Here is a 14,524-nt window from a genome sequence, read left to right on the forward strand (position 1 = left end):
GCCTAGAACCGCTTGGCCACTTCGGCCGGCTTTCAAGTGCAGATCTGCATTTAGTAAAAGCTATGTGGCCTGCCATGTTAACGCGTAATAACGAATTACTACGACCAGGCCTGTTTTAAGACCCAAGCGACACAAGTGGACGCTTGGGGAGCTAAACTGACAGGGGCGCCCGAGGAGTCCAAGTGCAAAATTACGGAACAGAAGTGTATCGTGGTTAAAGAACAAAATTAACGCATGTAAAACTACACGACAATCGAAACAAAAACTGTACACTAGACATGGGTCCCAGACGAATCCTTTGCGTCGTAAACGCCAATGTATTGGCAAGAAGCTCCACTGACTTCATTCTGAAATATTTTCACACTTATTACAAACGTGTTTGAATAGTCAGCTGCTCGATTAATTCCACACCAAACTGGACTCAAATTTCATTCATGGCGTACTTTAACAAGAAATACGTTGCTACTTCAGTAATTTACGAGATACAATTTACTGATGAGTTTCATTTACGTGTCACAGCGTATAAAGTAAAGCAGTGTGCTATTTTTAATACATTCCAAGATGCTACTCCAGGCGGGTGTAAAATGAATGTGCGCAACGGAAAATAATAAACGCTAAAATGAAGATTTGGCCCTGTCTGACTACCCCCTGAAGCAGATCTTAGGATCTATTAATTCTATAAATTACAATCTAAACATAAATCAATGATGAAGGCACTAATCCTCCTAAATGATAAACGTTGTTGCTGTTTATATATTTATTGTAGAGTGAAAAAAGCCTTTATATTACAAAGTTTACATTTCCTAAGTAAATTACTGATCAATTGCCCGACTTTGTCCCTTATTATGACTTCGAGGTCTAGTATCAACAACGGGAAATGACTGACATCATCTACGTACCAAACACTAGAAGACACTACTTTCAAAGATGATCTACGGTGGTGTGGAATCTCAGTGGAAATAAAGTAACGTGATCACAGCTGTTTAGCTTTTATAGCCCTAATAAGCCGAATCAATTTGCGATATCACCGCATGTACTGTGTCTGGTGCTTCAAAGTGATGGTTCTCGTACTCGTCTGCGACGATGGAAGAACTCCAGCCACAAATAAACTCTTTCAAACACTAGGACGGCAGAAGGCGGTCCTCTGACTAATATACTCTAATACTGTCTTCTCCTCTCTATGTTCTACAGACAAGGAACGCAAACTCCCAGCCACAAGGACGGAGTTCAGATAACGTCTCAACATAAGCATAGGCACAGGAAGTGCTATCAATTACTGAACGCTGCGTACTCAACGACGACTTCCAACCCGGAGGTGAAGTCCAGAATCGTATAGGTTCGCAACAGTACAGTGTCTAACTGTTCTAACTATAAACTCTGCTGAGAGCAAAGACAGCAAGTCCGTCTGTACCAACAAAAGCTGATATCGTGCGACCATCACACACGGGAGCTCACAACGGAAGACCACTTCTCTCCACCGCTGGCATCCCAGCAAGGCTCTGCTCCCACCATCGTAATTCCAAAAACGAATCATATTCCCGAAACTACGGAATATTCTCCCTCTCTACAGAATCTTCCGGACGCCGACGAACCATATTTTAGTCTTTTGTCGTCCAGCGCGGAAAGTTTGCGAGGAAAAACCTATACTTACACAGCCTGCGTGGTTTCCGAGGTGCTGCTTCTTCGTTCCTCTCACCTGCGTCCAAGATTCCAAAGTATAATCCTTCCGATTGGGCCAAAAAAACCGCCCGGTCGCGACTATAATGTGCTCCAGCGCTTAGGTGTTACAACGTCCGTCTTGGTATTTCATGTGTTTAAGCAGGACCAACACACCTGTGTGGGCCTTCCACCCAGGGCTTGAGTTTCGTCTGCCGTTTCATTTCCACTGACGTTCCAACCTCTACTAGTATAATAATAAAGACACTCCGTCACCTTTCATGCAATAAGCTTTAACAATTATTTACAAGGGGTACGTGACAATGTTAGTCTCCTTCAAATATTCATATATACGATGTACTGTTATCCAATAATACCTAATGTGGTTGTAGATCACAGCAAAGTATGTGGATGAGTGCTGGTAAGGTGCGAAATTATAGCCATCTTACAACATCAATACAAAAATATATAATACTTTATTCTATTTGTGTCACGTTTTTTCTTGGGCAAACTGTTTCTATATGATACATTTAAAACTTCCATTATCAAACTAAATAAATAACAGAAATTTTGTATTTCCATTTTGTCCACTCAGTTTGACAGATAAACACTTAATGAAGCTATAACAGCAGAGTATGTGTAATTATTTCTGCTTTCATTTAAATCCCTTAAGCACCTCATGAATTATCTTAAATGGAAATAAATTGTTTCTTCTTCTAATATTGAGCACTGGAATAAGATTCAGTATTTTTTCTAGAATGAGATTTTCACTCTGCAGCGGAGTGTGCGCTGATATGAAACTTCCTGGCAGATTAAAACTGTGTGCCCGACCGAGACTCGAACTCGGGACCTTTGCCTTTCGCGGGCAAGTGCTCTACCAACTGAGCTACCGAAGCACGACTCACGCCCGGTACTGGCAGAAGTAAAGCTGTGAGTACCGGGCGCGAGTCGTGCTTCGGTAGCTCAGTTGGTAGAGCACTTGCCCGCGAAAGGCAAAGGTCCCGAGTTCGAGTCTCGGTCGGGCACACAGTTTTAATCTGCCAGGAAGTTTCAGTATTTTTTCTGTTTCAGGGAAACTTTTATGTAGTGGCTGTATGTTTAAAAAAATAGTCCACGACAACTAGCTTTATATTTATTTTGAAAGATCTTTCTAAGGCAAATTTCTGAAGAACATAGGATTGGGCTCCAAATGATGTCACTTACGTGGAAAAATCTTCTATAAGCAACCCTAAGTACATCACACATTCGCTTCTGAACAGACATTTTGTGATGGTTCATTTGTAAATTGTAAATTTCAGCTAAATAATTCCTTAGTTGCGTTGTCTTTTGTGTATGCTATTGTAATTTTGGAGGGTTTTTTATGTATATGTTTTGGGCTCTCTCTTTTTGTTGTTATTTAGCTTAAGGATAATTCTGTGGTTAGTTTCCATTAATTTAAACTTTATGTTTCTTGTATCTGGCACTGATTCACATTCCACACTTTTCTGCTCAGTAATTAAATCCACTTAATAATTTAACACATCATAATTTTCTGTTTCACCAATTTCTCTATTTTTACGTCTTTAACTATTATTTAGTCTTTTGCACCAATGATACTATGTTCCCACTACACTATTACACCAAGCCGCTTCCACTATTGGAACAGACAGTTCAGATGCATAAATGTAAGTTTCAGGACAAAATACAAAAAATTGTTCAAATGGCTCTGAACACTATGGGGCTTAACATCTGTGGTCATCAGTCCCCTAGAACTTAGAACCAGTTAAACCTAACTACCCTAAGAACATCACACACATCCATGCCCGAGGCAGGGTTCGAACCTGCGACCGTAGCGGTCACGCGGTTCCAGACTGAAGCGCCTAGAACCTCACAGCCACAGGACAAAATTATTGTCCTCTCCACTATGGTTGCCACGTGTAATGCAGCTGTTGGCTTCTAATACATGAACGCCTTTCCCGTTAAGCACTATTGACGGTAGGTTAACTGGACACCGAACATAATGTTACTAAAACAATAATTAAAAGCTCGTATGGTGCTGTACTTTCAGGTGTGTATTTTTTTTAATTAAATAATTCATTGGAATCACGCAATACAATCCAGGTTGACGAAGGTATGATCAGTTATTTATAGTAAGAACTACCAGCATTGTATTTACGTAACGCAACCACTTAGCATATACATAAGAAAGCATCCAAACCCAAACATTTATGCATAGTTCTATTATTAACCATACAGAAAAATAATATTGCAAACTTCGGAAACAATATGCTGTTGAAATAACTGATCAGCTAATAGAATATGTTGAACTGATTCTGACAGCTTTTCAATACACAATGTTATCAAACAATTTCATAAATCGAAAGTAGTGTCTTTGAAAATGAGTTTCAAAGCAAACTAAAATTAATAAATTTAAATGACTCTACTCGATATTCTAATTTCACATTAGTGCTACAGTCAATTCAATCCGTAAAATATTTGGCAAGACTCTGAAATCACACATGACAGTTCATTTTTAAAATTCCTATTCCTCTCTCTCTCTTTCTGCAACGCATTGCCTCGAGCATAATTTTGTGGCCACCAATAAATCGCATTAGGCAGGTTCCTCCATCCACTGCAAATATTGCTACTTGTAACAACATAATACCACCCACAACTTAGCACTGCTGATCACACACAATGCCGACAACAGACATTATTCATTTCCTTCCTTGACAACAAATAACGAACTTTGTCCTACCTCGTTAGGTTCACTTTCAAAAGTAAACAACTTGTTGACAAATAAATACTGTTTTTCATACTAAACATTTGCATATTATGTAAATCTCCAAAATACACTACTGGCCTTTAAAATAGCTACACCACGAAAATGACGTGCTACAGACGCGAAATTTAACTGACAGGAAGAAGATGCTGTGATATGCAATTGATTAGTTTTTCAGAGCGTTCACACAAGGTTGGCGCCGGTGGCGACACCTACAACGTGCTGACATGAGCAAAGTTTCCAACCGATTTCTCATAGACAAACAGCAGTTGACCGGCGACTGGTGAAACGTTGTTGTGATGCCTCGTGTAAGGAGGAGAAATGCGTACCATCACGTTTCCGATTATGATAAAGGCCGGATTGTCGCCTACGCGACTGCGGTTTATCGTATCGCGACATTGCTGCTCGCGTTGGTCGAGATCCAATGACTGTTAGCAGAATATGGAATCGGTGGGTTCAGGAGGGTAATACGGAACGCCGTGCTGAATCCCAACGGCCTCGTATCACTAGCAGTCGAGATGACAGGCATCTTATCCGAATGGCTGTAACGGATCGTGCAGCCACGTCTCGATCCCTAACAGATGGGGACGTTTCTAAGACATCAACCATCTGCACGAACAGTTCGACGACGTTTGCAGCAGCGTGGACTATCAGCTCGGAGACGATGGCTGCGGTTACCCTTGACGCTGCATCACAGACAGGAGCGCCTGCGATGGTGTTCCCAACGACGAACCTGGGTGCACGAATGGCAAAACGTCATTTTTTCGGGTGAATCCAGGTTCTGTTTACAGCATCATGATGGTCGCATTCGTGTTTGGCAACATCGCGGAGAACGCACATTTGAAGCGTGTATTCGTCATGGCCATTCTGGCGTATCACCCAGCGTGATAGTATGGGGTGCCATTGGTTACACGTCTCGGTGACCTCTTGTTAGCATTGACGGCACTTTGAACAGTGGACGTTACATTTGAGATGTGTTACGACCCGTGGCTCTACCCTTCATTCGATCCCTGCGAAACCTTACATTTCAGCAGGATAATGCACGACCGCATGTTGCAGGTGCTGTACTGGCCTTTCTGGATAGAGAAAATGTTCGACTGCTGCCCTGGCCAGCACGTTCTCCAGATCTCTCACGAATTGAAAACGTCTGGTCAATGGTGGCCGAGGAACTGGCTCGTCACAATACGCCAGTCACTACTTTTGATCAACTGTGGTATCGTGTTGAAGCTGCATGGGCAGCTGTACCTGTACACGCCATCCAAGCTCTGTTTGACTCAATGCCCAGGCATATCAAGGCCGTTATTACGGCCAGAGGCGGTTGTTCTGGGGACTGATTTCTCAGGACCTATGCACCCAAATTGCGCGAGAATGTAATCACATGTCAGTTCTAGTATAACATATTTGTTCAATGAATACCCGTTTATCATCTGCATTTTTTCTGGTAGCAATTTTAATGGCCAGTAGTGTATTTAAAGCTCCAAAATTGAATTAAAAACGTATTACTAAAAAACAATGAAGAAAAAATTCACATCCATCCAAAAAGGAAATACGTGGCTATTGATTTTCAGGAGGGGAACCTTAGCAGGTAGAACAGATAGTAGAAATGGGCAAGATGCAAAAGAAGGGTAGCGCGATTTCTCACAAATTACACTACTCCGTTTAGTAGACGTCAGAGCGTTAGAGAAACACTCATCCAGCTGCAGTGGCAGACGGCACAAGAGAGGCGTTGTTCATAATGGCGTGGTGTACCGTTAACATTCCGAAAGCGTATCTTCGTAGCAGAGCCAGCCAGCATGCCACTTTCTCCTATCCAGTTTCATCAGTCTCCTGACTGGTTTGATGCGGCCCGCCACGAATTCCCCTTCTGTGCCAGCCTGTTCATGTCAGAGCTGCACTTCCACTCAACGTCCTCAAATACTTCCTGATTGTGTTCCACCGTCTGTCTTCTGTTTTTACTCTCTGCAACTTCCTCTAGTACCATAGAGGTTACTGGCTTATGTCTTAACATGCGTCCTGTCGTCCTGTTCCTTTTCCTTGTCAGTGTTTTCCATATGTTCAAAAATGGTTCAAATGGCTGTGAGCACTATGCGACTTAACTTCTGAGGTCATCAGTCGCCTAGAACTTAGAACTAATTAAACCTAACTAACCTAAGGACATCACACACATGCATGCCCGAGGCAGGATTCGAACCTGCGACCGTAGCGGTCTCTCGGTTCCAGACTGCAGCGCCTAGAACCGCACGGCCATTCGGCAGGCTTACATATGTTCGTTTCATCCCCGATCCTGCGGAGAACCTATTCATTACATCTGCTACATGGATACTCTGCGAATCACATTTAAGTGCCTGACAGAGGATTCTGCGAACCACCTTCACAATTCTCTATTATTCCGATCTCGTATAGCGAGCCGAAAGAACGAACACCTGTATCTTTCCATGCGAGCTCTGATGTCCTCTATTTTATCACGGTGATCGTTTTTCCCTGTGTAGGGCGGCGTCAACAAAATATTTTCGCAGTCGGAGGAGAAAGTTGATGATTGGAATTTCGTGAGAAGATTCCTCCGCAGCGAAAAACGCTTTTGTTTTAATGATGTCCATCCCAAATCCTGTATAATTTTACTGATACTCTCTCCCCTATTTCGCGATAATACAAAACGTGCTGCCCATCTTTGAACTTTGTCGATGTACTCTGTTAACTGTACCTGATAAGAATCCCACACGGTGCAGCCGTATTCTAAAGGGGGACGGACAAATGTAGTGTATGCAAGTGATCATAATTTTTTGGCTCATCAGAGAATGTGGTGGGACAGTTTTTGCGGTCAGGTGTGTGCTTTCCTTTAATCTACAACTATTTGATCGTAAAGTGTCTGATCAGTCTGCCCTCCCTACGAATCCGTAGCGTAAAAAAAGTAAATGGGCATGTGAAGAAATTGACAATAATTAGACTTTTTTCCTTCTTTCTTTCTTTTCTTCTCTTCATTTACTCTGTACACATGTCTCTGATGGTTTGTCCTTTTGTTTTGTAGTATGCAAAAGTATCAATTTGTGTTGCATCTTCTCTGTGGTGCTTTTGTGTAATGGGCTGTGTGACGCCAAATGTAACGTTCAGAGCTGTTGTATGATGTGTGATGCGAGAGTGACGTCGATGGTTAGCACTGAGTGGACGAACTCGAGTGTGTTGTGTAATCGTGCTAGACAGAAGCACATGAAAATTTATGGCCGCGTTCTTATTTCTCGGTCACGGTTTAGACTGCATTCCAAAGTAGACCTTATGAAAGAAAATGTTAGACTATGAATTATGTGAACTTCATTGAGTGTTATAAACAGCAGTGACAATGTACACCCGAATGAACTAATGACTGTCGCGAGAACTGAACCGTTTCATCTAGCCGAGTTACTTAAGTTAATGCAATTCAAAGTTATTACCTTCAGTGCAGCTGAATGAGTTTCCACATGTGTTAAAACATTAACTATCACCATAGGGAGTTCTAAACGGTTTGTAATGTGTGGTATTGCTTCCCGCCAGAACGGTGAATTCGCTGCCGTGGTGCTAACGCAAAAAGTGGTCCAACTGTGATTTCGCGATGCGCGAGTCAAAGCGAATTTTGTACTGCTTTGTAACTGTGTACGGGACGTTCATAACGGAGCCGTGCGTGTCAGAGACGCCATTGATGACCACATAAGAACTTGGATGTAGACAACACCAAGAGGATGTTTCCATGGCTGTTTCATGGCGGGTGAAGCTACAGTAATTACGCGGCCAGCACCAACAAGCTGCCGCTGATGTCAAAAGCCATCGACAACAAAGAGACTCACAGTGCAAAGCACTCTACCCCTGTAACGACTCAAAGCATTTCACGCGCTTTCAGTTACAATTTCTTTCTTTTGTAACGTACTTTGTTACTATTGGTTTCCTTAAAAATAATTGTAGCGTCATTGGCGTGTGTTTGCAGTCTGCGTTGGCATTGCTGGTTCTGTCATTAACAGTAGTCATTACCATTTGCTACCTCAATCTTTCTCTTGTTCTTTATGGTTGGTTTGGGGAAGGAGACCAGACAGCGTGGTCATCGGTCTCATCGGATTAGGGAAGGAGTGGGAAGGAAGTCGGCCGTGCCCTTTCAGAGGAACCATCCCGGCATTTGCCTGGAGTGATTTAGGGAAATCACGGAAAACCTAAATCAGGATGGCCGGACGCGGGATTGAACCGTCGTCCTCCCGAATGCGAGTCCAGTGTCTAACCACTGCGCCACCCCGCTCGGTGCCTTGTTCTTTATGGTAGCTGTTGTTACGCGCATTCTAATGTATTTTTTGGATGGATATTTTTTTACGAATATGAACAGTGCTTTTTTCAGAAGCATTTACGTGTTTTTTGTGGTTTATGGTATACCACGTAAGCTGAGGTTTTCGCCGTAGAGTACACTATACGAAACATAGGCGGCTCGGCCGCTGTTGTGGCAAGACAAGCCAGAGATGGAAATTTTGAATCTGACACCTGATAGCTACGTAAACTGTGTTTACACTCAATAAGATGTCATATTATGACGTACTCATGACCAAGTCCGAGTTTATTTGCTACTTCAAATGGTTCAAATGGCTCTGAGCGCTATGGGACTCAACTACTGAGGTCATTAGTCCCCTAGAACTTAGAACTAGTTAAACCTAACTAACCTAAGGACATCACAAACAGCCATGCCCGAGGCAGGATTCGAACCTGCGACCGTAGCGGTCTTGCGGTTCCAGACTGCAGCGCCTTTAACCGCACGGCCACTTCGGCCGGCTATTTGCTACTTACAACTGAACAGAATTATAGCCATTTTTTAAATTATTTACGTGAGTTTTCGTGTTTTATGTACTTCTGGTGTTTGTTACCAAACTCTGACGTGATTAATTTTCTCTAGTTCGGAAGTAAAGCGGGTTCTTTTGAGTTTAAATAGTTGCAGTTCAAGGACAAAATTACGCAAAGTAGATGTCTAGGACACTTTTTTTTATCTTATTTTTTATTTTTTATTTATTTATTTATTTTTTCTAAGTATGGCTCAGTTTGAGACAGGAATAGATAACAGAGCAGGTTATGGATTAATTTCGTTACACTACTGATTCATTTCCTTCACTGGCAGCACTCGAACCGGTACCGCCAGCCTGGTAGCCATGAATCTCAGACGCTGTGCTACTGTCGCTTGGTCGAAAATAACTAACGTTACAGTTAAGGGAAGTAAGCATAAAACTTCACCATCGACTTTCTTGGGTACAAGGTATCTAGGGGGACAAGTCGCCCTACAATACACCTCAGTCTCATCGCAATCTGTGATTAGCGGATCTGGTTCTGCCCTTGGTAAGAGAGCTTCTGGCTCCGGCGGCGAGAGTGATACTCGATATAGCGCTACAGCGGCTCCAAGAAAAGGACGAAAGGACGTTTCAGCTGCGAAAGCGTTCGCGGTATGCTACAGCTAAGACCAATGAGTTGCAGTTTTCAACTATATCTACTTCTACAAACACGGTGTCAATTTCATGATTTTAAACATGGCTGCAGCAGCAACTGTTAAAATTCTTCACAATAAAAGATGACAGCCGAAAACAGTTGCAGGATAAAAATTTTTATTAAAATTCTTGACCAAGGTTTCGGTACATATAAATATACCATCATCAGAAGAAAAAATTCTAAAATTACATCATGCAATGGAGGATAATAAAAACGATTATGCCAAAGGCGTCGTCAGTAATTAAAACATCATCTCCATTTGTACAACATGTGTAATTACTGACGACGCCTTTGGCATAATCGTTTTTATTATCCTCCATTGCATGATGTAATTTTAGAATTTTTACTTCTGATGAAGGTATATTTATATGTACCGAAACCTTGGTCAAGAATTTTAACAAAAAATTTTATCCTGCAACTGTTTTTAGCTGTCATCCTTTATGGTGACGGTGTCAATTACTGAACTATATGAAATAAAATCATCGTAACTTCTAAACGTTTTCCGTCAGGACGTTCATACTACACGGGTGGCAGCGAAGCATGATGAGAATTACACTACTGGCCATTAAAATCGCTATACCAATAAGAAATGCAGATGATAAACGGGTATTCATTGGACAAATATATTATACTAGAACTGACATGTGACTACATTTTCACGCAATTTGGGTGCATAGATCCTAAGAAATCAGTACCCAGAACAACCACATCTGCCCGTGATAACGGCCTTGATACGCCAAGGCATTGAGCCAAACAGAGCTTGGATGGCGTGTACAGGTACAGGTGCCCATGCAGCTTCAACACGATACCACAGTTCATCAAGAGTAGTGACTGGCTCGGCCACCATTGACCAGACGTTTTCGGTTGGTGAGAGCTCTGGAGAATGTGATGGCTAGGGCTGCAATCGAACATTTTCTGTATCCAGAAAGGCCCGCACAGGACCTGCAACATGCGGTCGTGCATTGTCCTGCTGAAATGTAGGGTTTCGCAGAGATCGAATGCAGGGTAGAGTCACGGGTCGTAACATATCTCAAATGTAACGTCCATTGTTCAAAGTGCCGTCAATGCGAACAAGAGGTGACAGAGACGTGTAACCAATGGCACCCCACACCATCACGCCGGGTGATACGCCAATATGGCGATGACGAATACACGCTTCCAATGTGCGTTCACCGCGATGTCACCAAACACGGATGCGACCATAATGATGCTATAAACAGAACATGGCTTCATCCGAAAAAATGACGTTTTGCCATTCGTGCACCCAGGTTCATCGTTGTGTACACCATCGCAGGCGCTCCTGTCTGTGATGCAGCGTCAAGGGTAACCGCAGCCATGGTCTCCGAGCTGATTAGTCCATGCTGCTGCAAACGTCGTCGAACTGTTCGTGCAGATGGTTGTTGTCTTGCAAACGTCCCCATCTGTTGACTCACGGATCGAGACGTGGCTGCACGATCCGTTACAGCCTTGCGGATAAGATGCCTGTCATCTCGACTGCTAGTGATACGAGGCCGTTGGGATTCAGCACGGCGTTCCGATTACCCTCCTGAACCCACCGATTCCATATTCTGGTAACAGTCGTTGGATCTCGACCAACGCGAGCAGCAATGTCGCGGTACGTTATACCGTAATCGCGATAAGCTACAATCCGACCTTTATCAAAGTCGGAATCGTGATGGTACGCATTCTCCTCCTTACAAGAGGCATCACAACAACTTTTCACCAGGCAACGCCGGTTGACTGCTGTTTCTGTAATTCTGAAATTGGTTGGAAACTTTCCTCATGTCAGCACGTTGTAGGTGTCGCCACCGGCGCCAACCTTGTGTGAATGCTCTGAAAATCTAATCATTTGCATATCACAGCATCTTCTTCCTGTCGTTTAAATTTCGCGTCTGTAGCACATCATCGTCATGGTGTATGAATTTTAATGGCCAGCAGTGTAGCATGGTTTGGTTTAGCGACGAAGCCCATTTTCATTTGGATGTGTTCGTCAATATGCAAAACTAGTGCATTTGGAGGACTGAGAATCCGCATTTTCTGATCGAAAAGCGTCTTCACCCTCAATGAGTGACTGCGGGTTGTGCAATGTCCAGTAGCGGAATAATCGGTGCGATATTACTTGATGGTGCGGTGACTACCGAGAGGTACGTGAAGGTTTTGGAAGATGATTTCATCCCTATTATCCAAAGTATTCCTGATTTCGACAAGACGAGGGTCATGCAAGATGGAACTCGAAGCAGGAGAGTATTTGATGTCCTGAAGGAGCACTCTGAGAACCATATTCCGGCTCTGGAGTACCCAAAGGCCACTGTCATGGGCCTCGATTGGCCGCGATATTCTCCGGATACGAACACATGAGACTCCATTTTGTGGGGCTATATTAATGACAAGATTTACGGCAATAACACCATTGCCGATATGAAAACAGCCATTCAGGAGGCCATCGACAGTATGAACGTTCCGACACTTCAGTGGGTCATGTAGAATTTCGCTATGCACCTGCGCCATATCACCGCTAATGATGACAAGCATATCGAACTTTTCATAACCTAAATCCGAACATCTATAGCGACGTTTACATGTGCGTGCACGCAGTAGTTCGTAACTAATTTACGTTTCCTTCATATACACTCCTGGAAATTGAAATACGAACACCGTGAATTCATTGTCCCAGGAAGGGGAAACTTTATTGACACATTCCTGGGGTCAGATACATCACATGATCACACTGACAGAACCACAGGCACATAGACACAGGCAACAGAGCATGCACAATGTCGGTACTAGTACAGTGTATATCCACCTTTCGCAGCAATGCAGGCTGCTATTCTCCCATGGAGACGATCGTAGAGATGCTGGATGTAGTCCTGTGGAACGGCTTGCCATGCCATTTCCACCTGGCGCCTCAGTTGGACCAGCGTTCGTGCTGGACGTGCAGACCGCGTGAGACGACGCTTCATCCAGTCCCAAACATGCTCAATGGGGGATAGATCCGGAGATCTTGCTGGCCAGGGTAGTTGACTTACACCTTCTAGAGCACGTTGGGTGGCACGGGATACATGCGGACGTGCATTGTCCTGTTAGAACAGCAAGTTCCCTTGCCGGTCTAGGAATGGTAGAACGATGGGTTCGATGACGGTTTGGATGTACCGTGCACTATTCAGTGTCCCCTCGACGATCACCAGTGGTGTACGGCCAGTGTAGGAGATCGCTCCCCACACCATGATGCCGGGTGTTGGCCCTGTGTGCCTCGGTCGTATGCAGTCCTGATTGTGGCGCTCACCTGCACGGCGCCAAACACGCATACGACCATCATTGGCACCAAGGCAGAAGCGACTCTCATCGCTGAAGACGACACGTCTCCATTCGTCCCTCCATTCACGCCTGTCGCGACACCACTGGAGGCGGGCTGCACGATGTTGGGGCGTGAGCGGAAGACGGCCTAACGGTGTGTGGGACCGTAGCCCAGCTTCATGGAGACGGTTGCGAATGGTCCTCGCCGATACCCCAGGGGCAACAGTGTCCCTAATTTGCTGGGAAGTGGCGGTGCGGTCCCCTACGGCACTGCGTAGGATCCTACGGTCTTGGCGTGCATCCGTGCGTCGCTGCGGTCCGGTCCCAGGTCGACGGGCACGTGCACCTTCCGCCGACCACTGGCGACAACATCGATGTACTGTGGAGACCTCACGCCCCACTTGTTGAGCAATTCGGTGGTACGTCCACCCGGCCTCCCGCATGCCCACTATACGCCCCCGCTCGAAGTCCGTCAACTGCACATACGGTTCACGTCCACGCTGTCGCGGCATGCTACCAGTGTTAAAGACTGCTATGGAGCTCCGTATGCCACGGCAAACTGGCTGACACTGACGGCGGCGGTGCACAAATGCTGCGCAGCTAGCGCCATTCGACGGCCAACACCGCGGTTCCTGGTGTGTCCGCTGTGCCGTGCGTGTGATCATTGCTTGTACAGCCCTCTCGCAGTGTCCGGAGCAAGTATGGTGGGTCTGACACACCGGTGTCAATGTGTTCTTTTTTCCATTTCCAGGAGTGTAGTTCAATAACTGTCGCTCTGTACTTACTGCACAAGCTACCATACGGTAAATGTCGGAGGATACTTTGTACATTACTAGTCATTTCCTTCCCCGTCCCATTCGCGAACGGAGCGAGTATTAAACGACTGTCTATATGCCTCATTACGAACACTAATTTCTCTTACCTCCTCCTCACAGACCACACACTAAATGTACGTTCGCGGTAGTATAATCGTTCTGTAGTCAATCGTAAATGCTGGTTCTCTAACGTTTCTCAGTACTGTTCCGCGAAAAGTACGACGTCTTCCCTCCACGGATTAACATTTCAGTTTCGCGAGGCATCAAATTTACCAGCATGCGTTTGAATTGCTGTGATGTCTTCCTTTAAACCGACCTCATGGGGATCTAATACACTAGAGCAGCAGTCTTGAATGGATCGTGCTAGTCTTCTATACGCTCTGTCCTTTATAGATGAGCTACACTTTCTTACAGTTCTCCCAATAAAGCGAAGTCGACCATTTCCTTTTGCTACTACCGGCCTCACATGCTCGTTGCATTTCGTATCGGTCTGTTACGTTACACACACATATTTCATCGA

This window comes from Schistocerca cancellata, chromosome 9 (genome assembly GCF_023864275.1).
Source record: "Schistocerca cancellata isolate TAMUIC-IGC-003103 chromosome 9, iqSchCanc2.1, whole genome shotgun sequence".
NCBI lineage: Eukaryota > Metazoa > Arthropoda > Insecta > Orthoptera > Acrididae > Schistocerca > Schistocerca cancellata.